At 36.3% G+C, this 13,599-nt stretch overlaps 1 non-coding gene and 1 pseudogene across 2 annotated transcripts; one reads left to right on the forward strand and one right to left on the reverse strand.

Moving 5' to 3' along the window:
• Positions 1–5,047: 5,047 nt before the first annotated feature.
• On the reverse strand, positions 5,048–9,240 carry LOC145800490 (putative serine/threonine-protein kinase SIS8; annotated as a pseudogene). The gene is made up of 10 exons (XR_014341470.1): positions 9,215–9,240; positions 7,596–8,692; positions 6,639–6,679; positions 6,448–6,516; positions 6,247–6,347; positions 5,801–5,879; positions 5,614–5,712; positions 5,339–5,407; positions 5,212–5,261; positions 5,048–5,102 (listed from the first exon to the last, which is right to left on the reverse strand). The product of XR_014341470.1 is annotated as a putative serine/threonine-protein kinase SIS8 (transcript).
• A 2,007-nt stretch (positions 9,241–11,247) lies between these two features.
• Positions 11,248–11,366, forward strand: LOC114311263 (U5 spliceosomal RNA). Its single transcript, XR_003646420.1, has one exon. It is a non-coding gene; the product is annotated as a U5 spliceosomal RNA (small nuclear RNA).
• The last annotated feature ends 2,233 nt before the right edge of the window (positions 11,367–13,599 follow it).

Consider the following 13,599-nt stretch of genomic DNA (forward strand, 5'->3'; position numbering starts at 1 on the left):
GAGTAGAAAGAAGGCCCCGATTCTAACAATAAATGCAGGTAGTGGATCGCTAGGTCGACATGGAAGAAATCTGTGACTAAGGAGTGGCAAGAACAGAGTCTATATGATGAGTCTGGAGAGTACCGAGACAAGTCTCCTTAGATAACATCTCTAAAATAGCCTGCTTAAGAGTGGGCAGTGGAGTGCGATGAAGGAGAAATGCATGCACGGGCTTAAAATGGGTAGTGAGAGCCATGAGAAATCGAACCAACCGCTGGTGATTATGATATGTAGTGAATAAAGCAACATTGTTAGTGTGAGGCCATGTAGGTTCTAAGAGAGCAAGCTGTTTCCAAACAGAATATATCTGAGAAAGAAAGTCATTAATAAACTGAGTAGGTTCCTGACGCATGCAGTGAAGCTGACTCTGAAGTTGATACTGATGGGCAAGACTAGTAGTCTAGTATCGTTATTTTAATATATCCCAAATGTCTTTAGCGGAAGTGGTAACAGAGTCAAGTTGAAAATGACCAAACTGAAGACTAATAGAGGGAACAGAGGTATTCCGAAGCCAAGTAATGATCTAGTAGTTCTAACTGTCCCAATCTTCTAACTGGTCTTCATACTTAGTAGCAGTTTCAGTGGCCTCTTTTATCGGTTTGGTCACATCCTTGGTGATAATATGCAAGAGTTTCTTACCTTTCAGGAAGGAAGACATGACTTGGGCCCACAGAATATAATTGGATCCATCAAGAATAACAGAAATTGGATGGGAGGCATCGTGGCAATCCATAATAATATTGTGGTAGGACTAAATAAATAGAAACAATACTGTAGGAGCAAAATTAGGTAAAACAGATCGTACTAGTGAGTCCGAAAGATAAAAAATAGTTGAGAAAGGGGCAAATTCACCAAAAACAATAAGCAAAATAAAATGAATGTGCATAGATGACATCAGCAAGAGGTTAGGTGACGTCAGCAGAAGGCGTAGTGCACGATAGTAAAACGGAGGCGCGACGTAGGATAGCAGAGAGGGGTGTGTGGCGCATAGTAGCAAGAACGGCGTATGTGGGGGCAGGAAAGGGGTGCTGTTAGGCTGACGTGAGCAATAACTAAAGGGCGCGTGATTGCACGTGGGAGAGTGGCAGTGGAAGACTGGACGTGTCGACTAGAGAAATGGCGTGCGAGAGAGCGCTGAGTTGTTTTGTACGACGGGCCTGGTGGCGTTGGAACCAGAAGGCAATTCCGAGCACATTGATAAAAAAATTTGTAAAATTTTGGTCAACAATGATGACGATATAGTGTTGCTGAACAAAGAATGGTGTAGTCTTGGACGGGAAAAAAGAAAAAGAAAAAAAGAAGATGCTATAATGCCACTGTGTATAGGCAATAAGCAAGAGAAATGAGGAGTTAGGATCTAAGACCTGTGCTTTGATACCATGTTATAATGGTTAAGAGAAAAGGATAGAAAGAGAAAAATGTGTATGTATTATGTGTCTAAAACAATGTACAAGGGCTCCTATATAGAGGAGAGTGATACAGCCAAATATGGAAGGAGAAATCAAATCCTAATCTAATTCCTAAGTTGAATCCCAAAATATACAATATACCCTAAACATATATTGTATCCATATATACATTAACAGTGTAAAAGAAATTAGTATGTTTAGGATGATTTTTTAATTTTTTATAAAAAAAAAGTGCAAAAAGTAATTAAAAAAAATGGAATATTGATTTTTTTGTATAGTTTGTTGATTTTTTTAGTCTTTTAGTAATTTTTTGACTTTTAAACTAAATGCACACGCTTTAAGATTTTTTTTTTATTTTTTTTTGACCAAGAAGAAATTTCATTACTGAAGCCAAATGACATTTACATAGGAATCCATCCAACAAAAGGCTTACACTAAGCTAAGAAAAATCAGAACAAACAAGCACACAGGTATAAAAACTATGAGAATCTCAAATGCACTACAAGTGCTCGCGCTCGTATTGCAAAGCAGAGGTCGAATAAAATCAACTGTAGAGTGTGTCTAAGATAGGTCATAGATTGTAACCACAGAGTGAGTAAGCCACCTAAAAGCTCCGATGGATTCAAAACAAACACACCCAAACAAGAAAACAAAAAAACTGAAAAATACACCTCATACCCAGAGGCAACCAGATCTGATTTGTGAACAATGGAGGCAAACAGATCCAAGGTAGATCTGGTTGAGAGAAGGGGAAGACAGCAACGGCGAGCAACGGAGCAGAAGACCAAGGCAGATCCGGCACCAGTAGGAGGAGTAGTAACCCAGCAAAGCTTCCACCAAGGGGAAGAGATGCCTCACAAAGAGGGAGAGGTTGGGAATAGAGAACTCCCAAGGTTTATTAAGCAGTAAAGAAGGAAAGAAAAAGGAGGGAGAGAGGAGAGGGGTGGCCGGAGGCCGGAGCCCCCTCCCCCTTCCAAATGGCGCCGACTGTGAAAAACCCTAAAGAAAGAAGCTAGAGAGAGATGCTCTCATTTAGAGAATGGGCCCTTTGGGTAGCTCACCACACACTTTAAGATTAACCCACCAAATATTGGGTTTTTATTTTTTATTTTTTTTCACATGATCTAATATTGAATTTGTAAGTTGGTGGACAATATATAAACTATTAATTTATAAAAAGTGCTAGGCAAACATTGTTGCTCGGACTAGACTTCCAATTTAGAGTCTTGAACTAGAGAGAAGCTCGGCCATAAGAAAAAAGGATAACGCATAATCATGTCATGATAGATTTTACTATATACATTCTAAATGAGAGTTGTACACTATATGCATCCCATTTTTTTGCTGTTGGAGTTAAAAAAACAGAAAAGAAAAGAATATGAATCATTAAATATAACCAAATTAAGTCATAATTAACACTATTTGAGAACATAATTACTAAAGACTACTTTAATCATAATTGAAGTCATCACAATCTGTGACGGAACCAGAAATTCAAGATAGAGGAGGAAAATATTACTCACTTCATTGAAAGAAAGAAAGAAAAAATATCCACAATAAACAACAATGAGATATTATTAAAGTTATACATTTTTTTTGTGTGGGTCCATTGTTGAGATTCAATTACAATTATCGTGAGGATTACATCAATATAGCTTAGAAATCTACAATCAACAATCCAACTAAATTTATGATTAACAAATTCAGCATAATCAACTCAACAAAAATCTCACAATGGAGAAAAAAAATAAACTAAACAAATCCCATGATAAGAATGAAATGTTCAATTAATTTAATTCTTACCATTAACTTTCTAGTTTAGAGTATAAAACAATGACAATATATATATATATATATATATATATAATTGAGCACTTTTAAAAATTTTAAAATGAAAAAGAATTTTATATGATTTAAGGATGGGGCACTATTATAATTTTATAAAGAACAAGTTAGGCATAAATTTCATATATATATAAGGGAAATAGTGTAAATGCGAAAATCCAAAAGGGGGCATGTGACCTCCTGATTCTACATTGGCTCTGCCTTTCATTACAATGAGCTCATAACAAACACCACTTTACAATGGGCTGTAATTAATCTTAATTTCACAATTTATCTGTCCTAGTCCGTAACCAAATAAAACACTACAATATTTCATAACTTACACCAATTGATTATGACTTGCATACGGTAAATCATGTCACTGCTGGAAAATCAACTTTTAGCGGCGTTTTAAAAATGCCGCTATAGGTACTGAAAATGTCGCTAATTACGTCACTATGACATTTAGCGATGTTTTGGAAACGCCGTTAAAGACATTTATATATTTTAAAAATCTAACCGTTGGGGTAGGGATATAGTGACGTTCAAAAAACGCCGCCATAGCCATTATTTTTATTTTTCTTATTTTTAAAGTTGTGCTAATTTTATATGGTTAAAAAAAATACCTGTCATAAACAATTATTAAGAACTAATAATTGATGTTTATTAAAATAATAAATAAACTAAGTTTGATAACAAAATTAAAAATAAAAAACAATGCAATAAGATGTGATACATGTACAATTACATAATATATCTAAACACAATATATTAGAAATCCGTGAGGATCTATTTACAAAGTCAGGCTTAAGAACTCATGCAGAAAGCAGAGAAGACATCCATACTCCTAATGACACAATACCGATAGTAGCAAAAGCTTGGCCCAGTTCATAAACAAAAATTTCTTTCTGAACAAGGCAAACTTTGCCTATCTGTCCTCCTGCAAAAAGTCACAGCCATGACCAAATTAGAAAGGTTAATATCAGTACAATAGATTGACACATTAGATTAGAATGGAAAACATTATATTAAATTAACTTAATGCATACAAGTGCATACCCCAAATCAACAATGATGATGCTGACATTATCTTGTGAAGATCGGTCCTGTAATATAGATAAATTTGCAGGTATGATCAAGCATTGTGCAAGAAAAATAAACATCCATGCATCAAATCAATGAAAGGTGATCTTTACAGAGGATCCACAGAAACTTGATATGTTTTAAGAACGTATAATTGAATCAAAAATAGTTTTCAAACAAGATGATCTTTAAGTAGTTTAATGTCCCTAATTATTGTGCCCAAAAATATTAGAGAATAAACATAATTATCCTATTAAAAATCTCTTCAAAACCAAGTGTCATAGAAGGAAGTCAAACAAAGTTGAAGAATAAAAAAAAGAATACCTCTCTGTTTCAATAGTTCTCTTTGCAAGCATAAGTGTCAAGAAGACTGGAACCATTGCAGCACACAAATGCTTAAGAGTGTGCCCACTGACAATATGATATGTCCATTTATAAATTGGTTTATCTGCAGCTTCTTCAACCTTAGCTAAAAGATAAAATCCTGCATGTTATGCAATTAAATGTTACTCAGAATGGCACAAAAAACTAACAGATTTAGTAAACAGAAGAGCCCACATGATGAAATATACAAACCTGCAGCCCAAAGCCAGTATGTGGAATGTGTGTACATTGGACGCAACAAGATAGCCATTATCGGAATTACAATGCAAGAAACAAACTGAACCAGTGCATATGGGCAGAGTCCGTGGCACACGTAAAGTTGCCAACTCCCACAATATCCCGCCAAAGCTGTACACATCGGACCTGCAAACCAGTCCGCAATTATTTTATTAGCAAGACTTGAATGAAACATTAAAAAATGAATTAAACTCTCTAGCATGGCTTTCAAGTCTAATACAAAAAATAAACCTACTTCTCATTGGATGGTTCATTTTTCAAAACCTCAGGGGCCATCCATTCCGCCTACAGTTCAATGGCACAACTTCAGTATAATTGATATAATATAACATTCTATAACATTCTATCCTAACATCAATTACCGTTCCAGCAGTAGATTTTGAAGACTGGAAAGTATTGTGCTTCATTCGTGATAAGCCAAAATCACAAACCTGTAGAGATAACAATAAATTAGAGAAGTTTCAAAAAAACATCCTTAAGCATGAAAAAGTCTAGATCTTAGTAAAAGAGACGAAGTCCATGGTGAGTCACGGCATTGTTCACTACGCATTTTCTAGATTACATTAAATACAGCAACAATTGGATAATCAAGGAAGGAATGGGAGATTTCAAATGCCAAGTTCTAATTTCAGCAAACCTTAACAACCCAGTTTTTATCAACAAGAAGGTTTGGAGTCTTAAGATCTCGATGCACAATAATAGGATGGCTTGTGTGCAAATAATTCATCCCCTTGGCCTGCAAGAAATTAGTAGACTTACTTAAACCAACCAAACTAGATAGCAGAAACGGAAGGCAACAACAATCAACATTCTCCAACTCATACCACATCAAGAGCCGTCCGCAGTCGCTTCTTTTCATCGAGTTGATTATTTGGTCGATGCAGCAGCTTGTATAAACTTCCCCTGCATACAAATAAACAGGGCTGAGAAACACCAAATTGAACAAACAAATAGTTAATTGAGGTTGAAATCAAATTCTATTTTCCTGCATGGACAATGATAAAATTAACTGAATTTTTTTTCAGGTGAAATATCTTCTTCTAAAAATCAACCCACAAAAAACTTAAATTAAAATAAATTATTTTCTTCTTTAGACATCAAAGCATGGAAATATTTATACCCAGTTGTCATTTCTTATTATTATGTAAGAATGATAGTCTGAAACTATGTTACCATTAAAAATATGAAGGCAAACATTTGATGAAAACGGAACAAAAGCATCAATTCTTGAAACAATAAGTTCTAACAAGACTTTAAAGTAAACATCAACCTTGGAAGATACTCTGTCAGCATAGAAAGATTTGGTGGATAAGTGACTGCTCCCATGAAAAGAACAACATTAGGATGTCTCAACCTCAACATGATTTCAACCTGCACAAAGCAAACAAGCAGTCGTCTAGTTCAATTCTTAAAAAGAAAACCACTTGGATCATTAATAACAGCACATGATGCAAGATGTCAGATTTGGTACTTCGCATTTGAATTGAACAAGTGCATCGCCTGATATATCTTGGTCCATGAACTTCTTCACAGCAACTTCCTGTCATGGAATCACATTTTACACCAGATAAACCGTTAGAGAGGCGTAAACTATAATTTCTGTAAGCAACTATTGACAAAAGGTTCGATCAAATTCACTAATGCATCTAAAATATAACTTGCAGTGCCATTCCAATCTGCACGATAAACTTCACCATATGAACCTGCAAGGTAGGAAATTGCAGCAATTCAATATTCAAGCAAATTTCAAACTCTCCCATTGCATAGATTCTCTTATATTCTGGAAAATAAAAAGAAACCAATACATAGATCTAAGTCTAACTACATCCAAAAGATTAGTTCCATCGTAGTTAACTTCCAACATCAATAATGATTGAAATCTATGTCCGGAGGATGCAAGTGACCAGTAGGATTAACTTGAATTCAATATGGATGCCTGAATTGAGCCAATGCAGCAATGCTAATAAAAATTAAAGACAATACCCATTTATCAATTTGGCTGCATCTTTTCTTCTAATTCCCAACCTCCTCCACGAAACCCCCCACCAAACACACACAGTAACCATAGGAGTTTGAATATTACGTGTACTTTTCTTTGGAAAATAAATGTCGGCTAATATGGAATGTGGTGTTATGAAATCCAGGAACTTTAAACAATATACATAAGAAAAACTTGAAACATGTACTGCAAGGATTCCCCAACTCAGACTACAGCACAAAAAAATATTAGGGCATACAGTGGATAAAAAGCATTTGTGTAATTCAGAAAATTTAGAGGTAACAGAGGTGTGCAAATCCATTGGGCCAAGCTACCCTTTCTAACAGTGGTGTCCAATTATACAATCAAACCAATAAGATGTTATAAAATCTTGTTCCCATGTTAAAGATTCTAAACCCTTTCACTATAAAGCAGGGAAAACACAATCCACATGTAAAACTCAAGATCCAGCACAAAGTAAACCTACAGTAAAATAAATATCAAAGTAGTATAAAAAAGGTGAGAAGCACAAGACAATAAGAGCCCTTTCTTAATCATATACTAACAAGCCAAGTGTTTAAGTTGGGAACAGATTTTAGTTCTTGGATGAGTGCACAAATTAATGTAACATCAATTCTTACCAATGCCAATGCGTTCTCCAATTTGAAGATCCTCCCATGGAATTTCCCACTCCGCAACTTCACCAAGCACTGGGTTAATCTTCTTATTCTGAATACTGCAAGCACTAGACAGGCTACTATTGGCGATTTCCATCAATCTCACAGCCTCAACATTATCAAGTAGGTTTCTTACTTTATCTTTAACAAACCATCCACCATCACAAATGAGGGCCCTTTTAGGTTGTCCTTCGTAATTGCCGGTTGCAGAAGGCACAGAAGCATCATCATCAGTACGGTTAATTGCGTGAGTTCCACAATTAACAAGCAAAACAGATCCTTCACTTGTAGCATCAAAAAGTAATGAATGTGTCGTATTAATGACTGTAGAACCCAACTCCAGTCGTTCTACCGTCAAATCCTCAACAGAGTGCTTTTGTTTGCTGTCATAATGAGCACCATTACAGGACTCCACTCCAGTTGAGGGTATAATCAGCAGTTTATTGTTTGACAAGAACATATATGGATAATCTTGAGCCCCATCACCCACTTTTTCCCTATTTAACAGACGTATTTTTTCATGCATTTCCACTTCTCTAAGATCACGAGGATTCATATCCAGAAGAAAATCGGAAGGTTGTGATGCACCACTCTCCAACAAGACTGCATGAAGTTTCTGAGCAAATTGTGGGTTTTTTGCTACACTGATGACGTACTTGGAAACATCTTTAACTTACATCTTTTGTGCTTGTGACCCCTTCCCACTAGTGCCTGACGATTCTGCACGTGATCTACATAGTGCAGGAAGAAGCTTCCCAAACTCATTCTCAAACATCTGGGTTTGATTTTCTTTATTAAGATTCCCTTCACCACGTTTTGGCTGAATGCCTAAAGTAGATGCTTCTACTGAATCTGAACTGCCACCTTTGACTAGTCCACCAAGATCAGGTGAAACTGCCACCGTCCCAGTTCCTTCTTCAAGCATCGGACAGAAATTGTTGATAGTTTCAGCATAATCTGCACTGCTCCTCGTATCTAACCCAGAATTTTGAAGATGATCACTGGGAACCTCAGCAGGAATTAGCGTGCCCGGAGCACCCATTAGATCAATAATGTATTCACTGCATCAAATCAATAATCAGCCATATCATTACTAAGTGTTATGTTGAAAACATTTAAAGCCATAACAATTCTTTCTGTAAGACACTGAAAACAAATTGAAGGAAAGATGAAAGAGCAAAAAACACACAGCATTCACCATGAAGATCAACTCCATTTCTAAATAAAAATCTAGCTACTAAAGAACAACATATATCTGACAATAAATGACTTGACTGCATACACGCTGCTCTGAAAGAATTATAACAGTCCCACAGAGGAAATTGTTGTCATTTGTAAATCTGTTTGAAAAATATCATATATATAGTGTAGCAGCTGCCAATAAGGCTATAATGACTTCAGATTCGCAATTCAAATATAATTCATGCTATGGAAGAGCTTTCACAGCTCACAGAATAAATCTTTATCATTTGCAAATCTGCGAGTGACTATCATTTGAAAATAATGAACTTGTTAGCGGCAGCTAATGCTGAATCCTACAACTTGTAGAGAAAATTTGTGCGTGTATATGATTTTCCAAATACTAGCAGTATCTGATGGTAATAGTCATTTTTGTTTCCATTTTTTCAATACAAAAACAATTTGAGAGTCATGAATATGAATTAATCACTTGATATATCTATCCAATGCAACAAGTGGTGTATGAATCCAGCCAGCAACCTTAAAAAACAATTTAGTTTTCTTTATCCATGCTATCTCTAATTTCTAGTATTAAAAAATTAAAAATTTTAAAAATAAATTAAAAAAATAGGAGGAATAAACATGATGGTACTAGGATTCTAGGGAATTTAACATTAAATAAACCAAGGCTAACTCATTTGTTGCTTAGAGTCAACATAAGAGTAAAAGAGCAGATAACTAACATAGGTGCACATACATGTTGCTAGTTTAAGAGAATGAAACAAGAAATCAGTACTTTGATTTTGTTAGATGCTCAAATCCATCCAGTTGATTGAGAAGCTCCAGCATCGTCCCCTGCACTTCACTATCACCATTACCAGATCCAGATTCCATTCAAGCAGATCCAATGCTGTCGATTTCATCCATAAAGATGATTGATGGAGCATGCTCCCTGTGCAACAAAAACAAAAATAAATCACACATAAAACATGTAAGAGGAACTATATAACACTTCTGTAGACTAAAAAGATTTATTAACCCGATATACAAGATATTATAATTTTTTTGCAATAACAATGTTATCAATGAAGTCGAACAAACCTGGCCATAACAAAAAGTTATCTAACCATTCGAGAGCCCTCACCAATATACTTCTGAACCAACTCAGAACCAGAAACCCTTATAAAGGTACAATTAGTATGAGATCTAGAGAGAGAGAGAGAGAGAGACGGTGGAGCACAATACCTTGCCGGTGCAGATGACGGTGGCGACGGAGCTTCGAAATCGCTCTGAATCCCGAAATCGATCTGAATCTTCGAAATCGCTCGAAACAGCTGATTGATATTGATCTGAATCTTCGAAATCGCTTCGAAATCGCTCTGAACAGCCAATGGAGCTCGTGTTCTTTGAAGCTCTCTTCAAGAACAGCCGATTGATCTTTCGAGAGACGAAGCTTCTTCCTAGAGTTATCTCCTCCGTCTTCTTCGTCGCTGAGAGAGAGAGAGAGAGAGAGAGAGAGATGTCTGCGTACAAGGTAAGAGAGATGCGTGCGTACAAGAGAGTGGGCTCAGATTTAAAAATAAGGGCTTCAAAAAAAGGGCGCATGTATCCACCGCCTTTGGAGGCTCTTTTAAACGCCTTTAATTAGAAAACGGTGCCGTTTTGGTTAAAACAATATGTAGCGGTTAAAAAACACCGTTAAAAATTAGAAAACGTGACGTTTAATAAAACGTCGTTAATTAAACGCCGTTAAATCCTTGATTTCCTGTAGTGTGTATAATATTGTAGCATGACCCTAATGTCATCTAGGCTATTTTTCTAGTGGAGAAAAAATTTTACTTGATCTATATACAAAATTTTTTATCATTGTGACACCAACATATTGTACATTTGCATTGCATTTTCATACATGTAGGCATTCAACGAATTATGTGAGATAGTTCATTGACATACCATTAATCACAAATAGTCATCCATCAAATAGTCTGAAATTGAAATATATTACAGGATTAGAAGTCTAGTGGATGATTTTGCCTAAGATTGTGTTTGCATCATAAATTTGGGTAGAGATTTAGAAAGGGAAGGAAAAAAGTAAGTGAAATGTAATTATATTTCATTCATATTTTACCTATCTTTTACATTTAAAAAAAAAAATCTCTATCCAAATTCATGAACTAAATACAGCGTAAAGTTGTTCATCTTATATTTGCACAAAAACATGCATGATAATCAAATACAGAAAACCTTATTGTCATTTAGATACTACTCTATGCATAAACTTAGCATTTTGGGATTAAAGTTATTTATTTATTTATTTCAACCATGGGAATAGGAGTGGAAATGGTTAAAAAAGGATTCCCACACTGGGTGTGAAGGCACAACCACTGTCATTTGGGTTTGTATAACATATTGTTTAAGCAAATGAAGAGAACCAGACAGCCACGCAATGAGCACAAAGCAAACTATTATTTCACCTTTTACTAGAGAATACCGTGTGCTCGTTGCAAATAGTGGCATAAACCTATTTTTGGAGGGGTTCTTCCCAATTGGGATGGTCCCTATTAAAGCATATATAATAATTTTTTTTTTTTTAGAATTTGGGTGTTTAGGTAAAACCCAAATTGATGCAATATATACTTTTGAGGTATAATAATTTTTGTATTTGTAAACATTGGTTGTGTAACTTTTTTCCTCTTTATAAAAATTTCTGATTACATCACTTACAAAAATTTAAAATTTAAAATTTTAATTTTATGTTCTTACACCCCATCATAAAACCAAACATACCCTCATCATACTTTCTCATCTTTCAAAGCCAAACTCCATCCCACCCGTAAAAACCACCTCTGGCTACTACAACTACCAACTCATCTCCGACCACCAACCCCCAACCCTTCCCCAACACGACCTGTCCCTTTCCCAGCTCCCCCACCACTGTGACCCCATCCATAAGGGACTTTGTTTGTTCGAATAGACACTGTTGAATTTCCCAAGTTTTTCAAGTGGAGATATTAAATGTTCATTTTTTTTTTTTGATGAGCAAAGAAACGGGACCTTATTGATGAACAAAGATTGAATTACAAACATAAAGAAGAAGAGGAAGGGGAAGAGGAGTGCAAGGAGCATCATAGCGAAACAGAACAATCCAAACTAGGTTGGCACTGATAAGATCGCCCAATCATATGCTAGCACACCGCTCGGAGTTAGTGAGTAACCAACCACAAACTGCTAACCAAACCCAAACACAGCCAATAGAACTAGAGACAACTCAAAACCAGCAGATACAAACAAAAGCAACATCAACACAAGCAGGAACATTTAGCAGTAGAAAAAGAAGAAAGAACGAGGCAGCAACTGCATCAGTAGTAGTCTCCATTGGTTCACTACCCTCAAAGCCCATACCAGCACTACAAAACCTCCCAGAAGCTCTTTTGAATCTTATGAGCAACTTCTCATCTTAGCCCAGAATCAACCATAGTCAACCATAGCAGCAGCGTTGTTCACATACAAAACAGAACACAACCAGGGGAAAATAATCCCATGATGCTATCAGCAGTAGTCCCCAATAGCCCCAAGCATCTCAGAATCAAACAACACCCCCAAGCAGCCCAGACTTAACCACAAACAACTGAAAACAACCAGAGTACATACTCTTTTTCACCTTTCTGACCCGGGGTAGACAAATTCACCAGGCAACAAAACAGCAGCCTTTGGCTTTTTGTTATTAGATTCCTTATCAGCCTTCACATTTGTTTCCGGCCCTAAGTTGACTTGCTCTTGGCTACATTGATTTTGCTATTTCTTTTAAAATTTTGCCACTGATGAACCCATATCAGTAACCAGAAAATTTATCAACCCTTCTTCATCTGGATCACTCCCTTTAATATCAGGAAGCCAGGACAACAGCACAATTCTTTAGTAGCAGCAAAAACAGAAGGCCAGAACAATAGCATAACAACAGTTAATACACCAGAAGGCCAAGACAACAACAAAACACCCCTCACTAATCTTCCTCAAGGTTCACCTCGAGAGCCACCTCCTAAGCAAAATCTAATTTGACCCAGATTGGAAATAAAATCATTCACAGTGAACAGATGGACCTTAAACACTTCCTTGAACCAAATCGCCAATCTAAACTTAATAAAATCACTTACACCAACCTGATTAGGGACAACCTCCCTAAACAAACACTTATTACGAAGATTACACAAAGACCACATTACAACTAAAGGAATAGCTTTCTATACCATCCTCTCTTTTTTGCTAAGCCTCACCCCTGCCTACCACTCAAGAGTAGCCTCCACTGTGTGTGGTAGTGCACCTTGAACACCCCACCATCTGAGCATTGCTGACCATATTCTCCAAGCAAATGTACATGACAATAACACATGGTTGAGTGACTCATCCACAGATTCGCACAGACAGCATACTGAAGATGCATTAGCATTCATAACACCAATCCTGATAAGAAAATCTACAGTCTTTAACCTACCTTTTCATGCAAGCCAACCAAAGTATTGAACTCTATGGAGAATGTGCTTGACCCAAATCCTTTTGCTAATAGGACTAAGGTTGCCAAATCCACCTGCCAAAAATTTATATACTGATCCCAATGTAAATCTCCCAGTTGTAGAAGCATTCCAGAGGAGTGTATTTTCTGATGATTGCCTAATAACATGACAAGCCTCTAATTGGCTTACCAATTTGGTGGCCTCCACTCTTTCCCAATCATATAACTCCTTTCTAAATTAGAACATCCACTCACCAGTTTCCTCCTTTCTGTCCACCA

Source organism: Camellia sinensis, chromosome 10, assembly GCF_055761805.1.
Source record: "Camellia sinensis isolate YWXY chromosome 10, ASM5576180v1, whole genome shotgun sequence".
In the NCBI taxonomy this organism is placed as follows: domain Eukaryota; kingdom Viridiplantae; phylum Streptophyta; class Magnoliopsida; order Ericales; family Theaceae; genus Camellia; species Camellia sinensis.